This window comes from Triplophysa rosa, linkage group LG16, assembly GCF_024868665.1.
Source record: "Triplophysa rosa linkage group LG16, Trosa_1v2, whole genome shotgun sequence".
NCBI lineage: Eukaryota > Metazoa > Chordata > Actinopteri > Cypriniformes > Nemacheilidae > Triplophysa > Triplophysa rosa.
This window is the reverse complement of record NC_079905.1, coordinates 15,499,103-15,513,290: the sequence shown is the minus strand read 5'-3', so window position 1 is coordinate 15,513,290 and position 14,188 is coordinate 15,499,103.

Here is a 14,188-nt window from a genome sequence, read left to right as displayed (position 1 = left end):
AGTACCTATGTGTGTGCTGACATTTGTTGGTCGTTTCTCGTATTAACTATTACATTATACACAGATCTAATTGAGATAGTAAGAGAGGATGAAGGATGCTTTTTGTCATTGTGTGAGGGTGTATTCCATCATATTGGGCAGATGTTTTACTGTAAATTTAAAGTTAGTTTTTCAAAACACCCATCTCCCTGTTAACATTTTCATACAAAGTGCTCCGCTTAGGTTTATTAGCAAGTCCTCTTGTCTGTTCTGAAGATGGATAACATTGCTTATCATCCTTTTTGTCTGTTGTTTGTCTTGGTTACGCGCCCTCCTCGGTTTGTGTGCCACTAATGACCTTGAGATGGGCCCCGCGGAGCTATGCATCAGTGTAATAGGGCCTCCCTCCGCCGGCGGCCAGCCAGCTAATGTTGTGGGGATTTATCACACTCTCCTAATGTACGCTAAGCCACACGGCAGTGATTCATTTAGCTGCCAGATTGACCTTATCCTCAGGTAGGCCCCCTGCCTGCTTGCCCACCTGCCACTAACTTAAAACAAACATTCACCGCTTCGCTACATGTCTTATTCCGAAACCAAATCCCGAATATCACGCTTCTGTCTGAAATGCGGACGCTCGCCTCCCGCGGACCGCGCCGGCTATTCACGAGGTGCGAGTTAATTGAGAATACAACACTTGGGGTGTTGTGTCTAGACTTTCCATCTGCAAAACAAATAATTGCAGGTCAGCCGGAGGACGGTAAGAGTCCAACGCGTGTTGCGCTTATCATTAATCACACTTATGCTGAGTGCCGTGCCGCCTGAGCTTTTAAATGGGAGGCATGCTCAGAAATCCACTCAGCACTGCACCACTAAAATAAAAAATAAAAAGAGGTGGGATTAACATTCACGGCCTTGTTGCTTTTTCTTTTTGCATCGTCTTTGTTGCATCTTGGGCTTGCTGAACGTTTAACTTGTATTACATGCAATGGCAAAGCGCAAACCGTGCCAATAAAAGTGTGCTTGAGCTGACACCAACAGCAACTTAAACAGCGTAGTGCTATTGTTAGCTGGACTGCTGGTGCAGAATCCTGTGCCGAAATTCTGCATGCAGAGATGCTAAAGCCATTTGGCGAATTCCCGCCTCGGTCTCTCGCTTTCTTCTTCCCCTGTGGGGCTGATGTAATCGAGACCTGCCGCCGGTGACTCGTGTAATACACTTGGCAGGTCTGTAACTGAGCACAGTAATGGCAGCCCCACGCCTGACAGGACAGGAAGCCTATCAAGCGACTTTATTGATCACCTGCGAACGGGGCCACAGGGGAACGAGAAGAGAGGTGGAGGCGCTTGAAATAGGATGCCATGAGATAAGAAAGATGGATAAACACTTGACAGGAAGAAACATAGAGACAAGACAGAGAGAGCGAAAGAGTTGCAGCGCCTTGATTAGCTGCCCCGGGCTTCCTTATCTCAAACGTGTTTGTATTGTTGTGTCGCGCGAGAAGAGCGCCTCGTTCTCGTCCGGTATCTGTGTGCGGGTGCTAGACATCTTGACATTTAAATACTTTGACCTGGGAGATGAGGAAGAAATAGTGCATCGAATACATTCACACCTGATTCAATGTCGACTATGGAAGATTTAGCGTTAACTTTTTGTGTTAAATGAACAAAATGCTCATATAGACCACTTTGCAAGATGTAAAAACTGGTCCAGAAGCACTTCTGGGGTCATTATTCATTTATTTATTGTTATATAATTAAGTCATAAAGATATTTGTTTAACAGTTTAAATCGGTTATAAATATTCTGTTGGTCGTATTTTGTTTAAACGTTTGTGGAAGTGAAACAGGAAGTTCCTTGGGGCCAGCGCTAAATCAGCGTTGTTTACATAACATTAGAAGAGGTCTATATAAAATAGTAAAAATGCATTTTGCCCTTCTCAAAGTCAATACAGTAAACTGACCATAATTGCAAGAAATGAACTTCGCAAGAAATTTTTGGCGAGTCATTCGTCCTGGGTGTTCAAGTGAATTGTTTAAACAAAAAAGTGGGCCATATAGCCCTTCAAACGAAGATTTTCCGGGACCTCACTTCAAACGAAGGGGTATGAAATTTTCCAACATGGCTGCTCATGCGAGTATAATGTAAGCCTTTATTTTTGGCTTTAATAAGTATTTGAACAACAAATAATCATCTTTTATGTTAAATTTAATGTTGTGTTCAGTTTCTTGTCTGGAATACTTGAAATGTTTATAAAAAGTCGAAAAATGTTGCTAACGTAATGCATTACTTCGAGCCTCCGACCAATTCGGCGAACAGACTGGGTTGTCTTTTCACGATCGCCCTCCGATTCCACACCCAGACACAGGGAGAGATCCACGGAATGCAATCACAAACACCGGGTTATGCAAAACGCACTCCGCCTTCCCCGGCCCGCTTGCGCCCGCACTCCGGAGACGGCGAACGGAGGGGTGTGTGTTGAGCTGCTTTTGACGAAAAAGTTCAGGGTCACTTTTTAGGCTGTAACCCATGAAACGGATATGATTCCAGCTGACAGCAGCATCTTGGAAGTTTGTGATAAACATTGCAGCATCTCTGTAGGATCAGTGATGTATTATAATGACGTATGACAGTGTAGTAGGGGAATGTTTTTAGCCCTGCAAGGGGAAGGGGCGAGGGGTAGGTGAAGGGGTATAAAATAGAATTGGGATTGGGCCTTAAACTAGTCATGTGCTGGTCCTTAGCTGGTCATGAGCTGGTTGCTTAGGACCAGCTTAAGACCAGCACATGACCATCTTAAACCAGCTTCCATGCTTCAAAACATACAACAGGGATGCTACCCTGCACAGAAAAAAAACTATGCTATGTTGCGGTAGGGTGGACGAAGACAGACGCAGTTGCCGCGGTCTCATCATATTTATAGAAAAGAAAAAATACGAAAAGAAAAAAAGAGAACAATATTTAAGCGAATTTCCGTAAATAACGTCACAGTCTATCGCTGAACTACAGTATTTCACCACAATAAACTTTATGTATGATGTCACATGTGGGTGGGGCTCTGCCACATGTCCCACAGTTGTGTGGTCCATCACTGATTACCATCATATCAAATCAGAAACAGGAAGAATAATATTGTAAGGAAAGCATTTTCACATATCCATGTTTCAGTATTTAATTATCAGAAAGGTCATGTTGAAGTCCTGCCATTGCAACCTCAGTCGCACAATTTCTCTGAAACAATTTAAAATGATCGAAACCTGAGGTTATGTTTACACTTTTAACAGACAAAACATAAATCTATGACGCAGAACCATCCCTGACCTAACAACCATCTCTTTCCTGTTTCTAAACACTCAAACATGCCCCCTACTAGAGCTCACCGTGGCTTTCTATTGGAAGAGAAGAAAAAATAGCCTTTTTGTTTCTCTCCTGCTTGTTTCTCAGCAGAGTCACTATGTCCTCCTCTGGTGCTCCATGTGAAAATAATCCAGACACTATTGTGCTGAAACAGGTCTGGCATTTGCTAAAATAGGTCCCACTGTATACAAATTGCAAATCAATATTAACGATTGAGGGGCGACCGCTCTCGCTCGCTCTCTTGCCTTCTCTGCAGAGCTGTTACACATCAGGGGAATTTCATGTGGTCAAGGAACGTAACACACAGGTGCACGCATGTACACATACACTTTTAAAGAATCCATACTGTTAATGCTATGCATATTGTAAACTATTCAGCACCCACTTTTGCGTTAAGAGTCACAAAGGTTACAAATTCTCAGACTCCCTACATTTAATATAATAAAAAAAATCATAAATATAGTGAAAATATCGCTAATGTGGATTCTTTTGGCCACGGTAATCATGAAAACGTGAACATCTGATAACGTGATAGCCCTACACTCTTAAAAATAAAGGTGCTTAAAAGGTTCTTCACATCAATGCCATAGAAGAACCATTTTTGGTTCCACAATGAACCATTCAGTCAAAGGTTCTTTAAATAACCATATCTTTCTTACTTTTTATAATATGAAGCACTTTTTTTCGTCACAAACAACCTTTTGTGAAACAGAAAGGTTTTTTAGATGTACAATGTGAGGTACTTTATGGAACCAAACGGTTCTTCTATGGCATCGAAGAACCTTTTGAAGCACCTTTTTACAGTGTACAGTAAACAGGGCAAGTAAAATGAACTGTTCTTTAATATAACTTTATCACTTGTAAGCAGCGTGTTGGGGAAAAGCACAGAAAGGGTAATCAAGTTAAGTCGTCTTTTTCGTTTCTAAAAGGTCTGAGCAGTCTGTGTTTGTGTGTCACAGCATGTGTGCGTGCGCAAATTGATCTGTTACTTTACTCATTGTCTCTGAGCTCAAGGGACGTCCGTCCGAGTTAGCCTCGCTCTGCCACAAATCAATACATTCCCCCTGACAAAGGCGCACACCTACTTACAATTACACACACATGCACACACTTCCCTTTAACATCTCAGCATGAAGGACAGATGCGTTTTTCTAGGGGAAAATCCCACATAGGTCGCCATGTTTAGAAACAAAAAAACTCAATACCGTGGACCTCCAACACACTCGGGAGGCTGAACGATTATGTGAACTATTAAACAACAGACTTACAACTAACCTGGACTATTAAATATTTATATATTATAGATTTAATGGAACAGATTTATAACTCCTAACCAATCCACAAGGGTAATAAAAGCAAGCAAGCACCAGCGGCATTCTTCTGTAAACTACTGCACTGTAAAACATGCGTGCAGGCCGCTGTTAACTTACAAAGCTTTTTCTATTTGAGCTGACTCTAAAATACTTTTTCATACATGACAAATCTAAGAATCACTTTTTGCAGGCTAAATAGATATTGTATGTCAGTGTACTTGGTCTTGGAAGAACTAAATCTGCTTGCGCAGTAGCAAGTATGAAAACTTACTATTACTAATACACACATGCTGCAGTTAGCATGCAAGTGATGCTGCTGTCATGTTAGACGCACATCCACTCATAAACAGATGCAGACAGGTGGAGCTTGGGGTGGAGGTGGGTGATTTAATCTTTTTTTTGTGACAGATCTTGAAATTCGCCTCTTAATGTATTTTTCTTTTACAAAGGCATACTTAACTACTGAATTAAAATCAGATGTATGTACCCTTCACCAGTCCACCATTTAACATTGTGTCTTATTTATTGGTATTTTACACGTTCAACGAATCGTTAAATGATACCATACAATGATTGTAAATTATTGCTGCTTTTGTTAAATGTTCACGTGGATTTACAACCTATATATAAATTAGTGTTTATTTACACGCACCAGTCTTTAAAAATATTAAAAATAACACAGAACAGAATTAAACAGACTTACCGTCACATAAAATACATACAGAAATAAACTGTGTAAGATGACTTCAGTGCTAATGAATCTCAGACATTATGCAGTAAGTGTTTTTTTACATAGCTATTTAAAATTGCATTTATCTTTAGATAGTCTAAAGCTATTTGTTGTTTAATGACTGAACTAGGTCATTGCTGTAATTGAATGCGTTCAGGTTCATTAGTCATATTAAATTATAACCCGACTTGAATAAAACTTAATTTAGCTCAATGTTGCAGATTTTACATCACGTGGGCATCAAGAGGTGATCCTATATAGTACCTAAACTGTTAATCTTAAAATGATCATAGGAACGTATCATGCAGCCTGTCTACTTTGGATTGACTGATGGATTAACTACATAATACGACAATGACTGGATACATAGGCATCTTTAATTTTGCTGTCCTAAATATGTATGATTATTTAGATTTTTGCTTTCATTTTGCTGCCTTAATTTATGAATTTGGAACAAAAGTATGAATAATTAAAGCATGTCATTAGTTGCATTTATTTATATTTGTTTTATACTGTTTAGCACTGTTAGCATATTTTTCATACTTTTTACACTGTGGCATTGGTGGCATTGTTTTAGAAACTTTCATTATTATTTCTAAACACTCTTTTGAAATTCCAAATGATGTCCCAATAAATAAAGCATAAACCTTGTAACAAGGACTTCACTAATTGTATTTGTGGCGTAGACCAGCAAGAGGGTCAGTGGGGAGTTCCACCCTCTCTGTTGTGTCCTGAAATATGGAAAGTCAGGTTTGAATTGGAAAAAGGCTCTTGAAGAGACCTTCTCTCAAAGCGCGAGTCTGCCGGGACTGAGGCCCCCAGTGGTATTAAAAGCCAGATGCTAGAGGACAGGGTGCCTACTGAATTCAGGAGTGCATCAGGAACTAAAATGTCACCCATGGGCAGTCTCAAAAGTGGAATGTTAAAAAGCAGTGGTAAATAAAAAGAAAGAAAAAAGTAAGTAAAAAGCAGAAGTAGCCGCGTCTGTCCTTACTCTTCAGAGACACCTCCATCCCTCAGCAGTCTCTTTTGTATTCGCTTTCATTAATTCTCCGACTCATGGTGACCGCGAAGACCTCTTCACTCTCTTTCAAGCAGTTTTTCTGCAAACAGAAGCACCGGCAAAATAAACATGTTTTCGGCCATAAATATTTTAGCATTTAATTAGAACTGGTGACATAGAAACAGCACCGAGAAAGCCGAGCAGGTACAAAGTCAAATGCAAATTGGATTTTTTTTAAAGTACACTTCCTTCTCCCAAAGACATCTTGAGCAAATGAGTTCAGCAAACAAAAGCTATATGTTGACAAAACATGCAAATGAAAAATAAAGTTATTACAAACAGAATATCGTAATCTCATCTCTTCGCTAAAAACATTGGCAAAATCAAAGTCTTTTTTCACTCAATCTTTAGGTTTAAAGAATTTATACCATAAAAATATAACTGAATCTGACAAAATGTACAGCAATGTTCATTGTAGGTTTTTTTTACCATGCAAGATATCAAGAGACTTGAGAAAAATGCATTGCATTCTATATATTAAAATATTTCAAATATCAAAGACACATGGCCTAGTTATGGTCTTCCTTTGAAGCCTCTATTGCATCAGCTTTCACTATAACCTTGAGTACACGCTGGTCTGAATTTCAATGAGCTTACTAGACAATTGTCTTGAAATGTGTTGGGTTACATGTTAAAAAACATGTTGACAAAAAAAAGGACATTCTTAGCTTCGTATACTGTGGTAGGCTAACTGAGACCAGTTTTACTGCACCTATGCATTGTTGTTCTTTTGTTGCACATATTGCTTCTATTGTCTGCCCCTACTTTGTAAGTCGCTTTGGATGAAAGCGTCTGCTAAATGACTAAATGTAAATGTAAAACAATGTTATCTGTATTTCTTCATGAGAGGATCACTAGATTCCCCATGCATTCTGTTGCAACCTATCATGTTGCCTTTAAAAATGGATTCAACTAGTTTGCTTAGATGGTTTGAACTGGTTTAGGCTGCTCTAGCTGGTTTAAACTAGTTCCTCCAGCCAGACCACGCTAGTCTTACTGTAGATCAGCCATTTTTACTAAACCCAAAACCAGCTTGAATCAGACTGAAGAGGCCAGAACCAGTTCAGGCTGGTTTCTTTTTTCATTTTTTTAGGCAGAGATGTCACACACTCACTTCTCTCTCTGACAGAAAGAACACTCAACCCTCCGGTGGACCGATTTCCCCCTGGGTGCAGACAGCATGAGGCAGTTTGTCCTCAACCGCAACCTGGTCAGATTCACAGTGGGAGAAGAAAGTGTGCATTTCAGGTCACGACTGCAACAAGAGAGGAAAAATAAAAACAGAAACAGATGAGAATTGGAGGAAAGTGAGAATCTAGGAAGAAAAACAGAGAGATTTTATAAGCAGAGGGTTTGGGACGATGGCACTGGACTCATTTTAGAAACATCTGCAACATGAGAGTTGACATTTCTGCCGAGTGGCCCTCTTCTCGCTCTTTATCTGCTTCCTATAGCACTCTTCAGCGAGACAAAAGCAGAAACACAGAGAGATGAAAGAGTCTCGGGGGTCAAGCTTCTATCATTAGGCACTTTCATACATCAGGGTGGTGACCGCATGTGGACGTCCCCTTCTAATGAACAGGTTTGGCTATTTTAGAGCACATATATTAATGCTACAGTATACAATATCCAGTTTTGCCGCAATAGTTCAAGCAGGTCACCTTTCCCCTGTGTACAAAACACGGTCATAAAGAAATTGATGACTAGAAGAACTTGACTGGTTCTTAAGCTCAGACTCAAACCCACTTAACACCCTGTGTGTGACTTGAAATGCAGATTAAGAGCAAGATCCACATCACTCAATATCACTGTCTTGTACTGTACACAGAGGTACATTCACTTTGGAACAGGGAAACAAAGAATAAAATCCTTTTAAATATCATTACATCGTATAGCAATAATAAAGTGTTGACTGTCGATTAGAACTACTAGAAGTCAAGCATATTAAAAACATATTTAAAAAGGGATGTACTTTCAGATGTATAACTTTTTACACAAACTTACACTGAAAATTCTGTCACCATTTACTCACCCTCATGTCATATTAAACCTGTATGACTTTTTTCTTCTTCCGTAGAACACAAAAGAAGATATTTTGAAGAAAGTCGGTAACTGAACAGCGCCGGCACCCATTCACTTCCTTTGTATGGACACAAAACCAATGCAAGTGAATATGAAGAGTTTGGTTCCAGAATGAGATAACTCATTTTATTGTGCATTCCAATTAATATCAATCAAACTGCAGTTGGTTTGTTTTGGTTTAAGCCATAATAACAAAAAAATACAGCTAAATAATCCAATAAATCACAACAAAAACATGTTAACATAACAAAAACATGATTTTTGAACATTTTTAAAAACGGAGTTATCTCGTTTTGGAACCCAACTCTTCAAATATAGGAGCCGGTTCAAAATCTTTTCTTTTGTGTTCTGGGGAAGCAAGAAAGTCATACAGGTCATAAAGAACAGAAAAACAGAGCAAGTCAAAATTTTTGTTTGGGGTAATTAAGACCATAACAATTCAATTTTATTTTATATAGTGCTTTTCACAATGTGTATTGTTCCAAAGCAGCTTTACAGGAGAAAAACTGAAAAAACACAGAAAATGTAAAACACAGTACAGTGCATGGTGTTCATAGAACAAGCAAGATCATTCTAGTAAATAATATCTAATAATATCTAATAAATGCAGTCTCCCGGTGAGCAAGCCAGCCAACAATGCCTTGTGGCGAGGAACCCAAACTCCAATGATAAATAAATGGAGAAAAAAAAAACTCGGGAGAAACCAGTCTCAGCCGGGAGGGCCGGATCTCCTCTGACCTGTCACAGCTGCACTCAGTTACTTTGATTAAAAGTTACTGAGTAAATGTTTATGAAGAATAGGGAGAGCTTATTAGTTGTGATTTAGGAAGTTTCATTTGTTGAAACTGTTTGGGTCTAATTTGTCTTATTTTTATCGATATCAGGTGAGGAATGTTATACGCAGGGAAAATAATAATGGCATAATGTAACTGACTGCAGCTATAACTTTAAATTGCTGTCATTTAATACTAATCAACATTAGGTTAAGAATACCTTGAAATATTGGTTGCAAATTCACAATTTATACTTTTACATAATTTATAATAAATGTATTTTAGATGTTGTTCATTACCATCAAAAACTTTCTAGACCATTTAACAATTTCTATCTAAGATTCTTAACAGAAATGTGTAGTGGTCCTTCCTTTTGTCTGTGTGATTTTCGGTAAGTGATTGATATGCCCATTTCTTCACATCAGCCCAGTGGAGACCATGTGTGTGTGTCAGTGTCAGTTAAGTCAGACGTGTTTCACCCGGTGATAGCTGATAGTGTTTGACAGACACATAGGGTTCAACCCAAAGTCAAAATCAATAACTTTTCAATTCCTGCCAGTAAAATTCGTAACATTTAACTGAGTTTCCTAGTTAAAGATATCCACTGCAAGGTCAGACAGGCTTCTTTTGAGAACAATGGATTGATGTTTGCGGTTATGAAATGTTAGCTGGAAATGCTATGAAATCAAGCAATTTAAGGGGAGGCAGATTGTGATGCAGACTGAGTGAGGATAACTTCTCCATTCCTTCTTCAGTTCCCATGGCGATGAGATGCCTGTGGGTTGCAGGTCTAAGAAGATATAAAATGGAGCTCTTAGTACGTTCTATTGCCTTATGTTTTTAATTAAGATGTGTTAGACTTGTTTAAATCCATGAAGACTGTACAAGTATACAACTATTTGGAAGTTGTTAAAGTGGGTTAAAGAGGAATAAATGCTGTATTCAGAATCTGATTGAAGTAGTGTCTTTAAATGAATATACCCTGAAGAGCTTTACAAACATGACACATATAGAAAGACAACCGTTTTTTCAACTTTCTGATGACAGTGACAATATAGAAATCTTTAAGCTAAAGAAAATTTAAGCTTAGTTAGTGAATCCCTTATAAAGAAAATCATAGACTTAAGAGATGGCTTGTTATCTGAATTTTACCCAGATTTCCGTCTGCTTTGACATTTACCCAAATGTCTAAACCGCATTGAAAATAGTCTCCATTTCACTGCCAGTGAGAACAGATAAGAGAAAGAAGGCAAGGTGACTTTCAGCTTTAGGAGTGACAGATAACCAATTAAAACCTGTTGACGGAGAGAGATAGAGAAAGCGAGGAGGACACTGAGAGGAGATAATGCTAATAGGTTAGTGTCATGTAAAATTTCGTCTGGCCTCGGATCATATGGACTTAGAGCTTATGGATGGTAAAATGTCTCAGATATAAAACTGCTGCCTATGGTCTTTCCATCAAAAGAATGTCAGAAATGGTTTTCTAGCAGATTCGTATTTTACTCTGTTAGATTTCATCATTGTTAGTTTGGCTCTATTGAGTTAATCCGACAGAAAAGCTCGCCCCCTCTAGTGCCAGATGAGGTCAGGGCAAAATCTGTGGTTCACCGCTGTGAATCAACTCTGTACATGGGGGGGAAGTAATGGAATAAAAAACAGATATTCTAGCTTTACACGGTGCCAAATACCACCCAATGAATTTTCCTGAAAAAAATACTTACTGCAAAATGAAGTCACCATTTGGAAGCTTGATGGGAACAGACATAAATAGACAGAGCATTGGCCACCTAATGTCAATGATGCCGCCATATTTGGGAGGGAAATTTGTTTATTTGCCCTATAAAAACATTTACGCCTCCTCCAAACACATGAACGTATTTCGTAAATCCACATAATGAATTACCAACTAAATGCATTAAATTATTCTCGAAGCACGTACATACCTGTCCAAAAGAAAGAGAGCAACCATGGTATCGTCTTTCAGACCCTTTGCTTGCCGGAGCTGTCTCCATCGTGTAAAATCTGAACCGATGTTAATTTGAGTTTTTTCTCTTTCATGATCTGGACGTTTTTTCGTCACTGCTTTTTCAAAAACTGACTTTCATTTTGTGATTTACTTGTTGTCGGTTCCGCAGGAAAGTTTGATTGTTGCTGATTGTCCGCCATTCTCCCTACATTGACACAGCGGACGTGAGCGCTCTGATGATGAATGATGTCTACGTGAACAGGGTGAGCAGTGGTATGCAACATACGTTGGCTGAAAATGTACACATGATCAGTCACTGCGTTCGGCCAGAACGTTTTGATTGGGCGAACGTTTTTTGGTCCTACGCCTTTCAAAGATGATATATAATTATATAAATATTATTTGAACACTATACTTCTTGATTTCTATCAGGATGTAAAGAGATTTCCAACCAGCATGACGAAAAATGTTTCTGGACAGGATCACCTATCTTACCTTTAATTTATAACCCAATGGTTGGTTTTGTTCTTTTTTGAGTGTACTTGTCAAACATTAAAGGGACAGCTCACACGTGTCTTCTTTTATCTTCTTTCATTATTTTTAATAATTTCATTCTAAACCTGTATGACTTTTTCCTTCAGCAGAACAAAAAAAGATTTTGAAGAGCACTGGTAACCAAACAACATTAGCCCCTGTTGCCTTCCACTATATGGACACAAAACCACTGAGACATTTCTCAAAATATATTTTGTGTTCAATTGAAGACAAAATCACATACAGGTTTTGAACAACATGACGATAAATAAATGACGACAAAATTTGGATTTTTGTGTAAAAAATTACCCCAAATATTTTTTTCTAGATTGTCTCCTAGGCCTATGCAAATGTATGCACCCACATTTGTGTCAATTGTTAATATAAGATTAGCATAGCAATAATACATTCTTCGTGGTCAAGCTAAATGCTATTATCTGAGAGAAGTGTTTAACCCAACAGACTTTAACTGCAAAGTCTTATCATCACTTAGAATGAGAAAGAGCCTGCAGCTGAAGAGTAAGTACCCAAGCAGGGGTAAACATTGCACCGGATACCCAGGGAGGAGAGGAGTAAATCTTCCGCTTGTATATAATTGGAGAGCCGTAGGTAAGAGCATAAAGACTCGTCTTCAGGGGCAGGAGATCATTTAAGAGGGTACTGCAGTGGAACCGGCAGAATCATGGAACCACCAGGACAATAAGGACCGTGTTTACCTGCATGCTAAAATCTGTCTGTTTATGTCAAAAGAACAAGAACGTCCGAATATCCCTCATAGTAAAATGAACAATGAAAATGTCATCATCTCACTTTTTTCTTTCAAGGTGTATTTTTGAAGAATATCTTCATCATATAATGAAAGTCAATGGTGATGTCACGGTTATATTCTGTTTTGTTTTGTTTTGGTTCGGTCTTCTGTTTCCTGTGTATTTAAGCCTGTCTGTCCCTTTAGTTCATTGTCCGCTATTGTTTTGTTTACGTGAGTTTATGGTGTTGTGTGGTTCAATTCATGTGGATTTATTATTAAAAACGTGTTTTTTGGATTACGCCATGTCGTGCGCTTTGGATTCTCCCTGCCACACGTGACAGGTGAATGGGGCTGCACTAAATAGAAGTACCATCAGATGTCCATAAAACTTGTGCATGATAGTCCAAGTCTTTAAAACTGAGGTGGACGTATTTAAAAAAAAAAAAAAAAAAACTTTACAATATAATCTTTTACAGTTCAGTAATTTCTCTGCTGAGAGAAGCACTGTGGATGTCAAAAGTGTTTGAGGAAATGAATCAAGAAACATGACACACTTCTAAAAAGGTAAAGACAGAGGTGCCAGACCTCTGAGGTGTGCATGAAAAGAAAAAGGGTGCCATTATCAGATTCAGCTTTCATTTCATTCACGCTTTTGCTCTCAGAAAGATTAACTTTTCATTCCTTTGTTTTGTTTTTTCTTCCCACCTGCTTCATGTTTACATTTCTCTCAGGGGCCTTAAAAACCACAAGCCTCATTTATAAAGACACATTTTTAACTATTCCCTGCCCATATACATGTTTCATTCATTAACCATAAATACGTATTTGTCAAAAAAAGATCTGCCTTATATACAGTATATGCTCCATAGAGTACAACATCTATTGGAATACTTTTTATACATTGCAGTGATATATTGTATATTATATTTTGCAGTTGACTTCGGGGCGATTCACATTTCGCGTCTTTTGTGTGCGCAAATTCGTTATTTTAAATGTAGACATAAATGCATATGCAGCGTGCACATTTTTCTAGGCGTGGCGGTGCCGCATCGAGATGGAAATAGTTCAACTTTTCAGAGTGCCGCGCGCGCACCCCTGGTCATTTGACTAGAGAAAGCGGCGCGGCTCGTGTTTTCCGCTCGGTTTTAGACGCGAAATGTGAATGCCGCTTAAGATATGCACATTATTCTTCACAATATCTACATTCAATTTTGCTAATTGTGTAATTTTTTAACAGCTTAGTCAAACATATAGTACAGTACATATTACATCTACATTCTGTCTGCATCTGCTTATTATGCCCTTTTTAGGGGCTGATCAGACAGATCTGGGCCTGTATTTATCAAACTTCTCAAAGTGCCATTTTAGTCTTAAGTGCTGAGAATTCATGAAATTTACTCCTACTTCCAAACTTAAATATAAAAGCAAGTTATCAAATTTCTTAAAGCTAAGAATCACTCTTACTCTCCCAACTATTTAAGACAGCTCTAGAGGTCTCTCAAGTGCTTAGGAGTTGCCACTAGGGGCTTGTGATGGTGCTGAGGAGACAGAGACATGTGGTGGACAGAGGGGTTGACCAATGGAACCGTATAATTCCACATTATACACGCATACATTCGGTACTCCCCTGCATATGTGTAGTT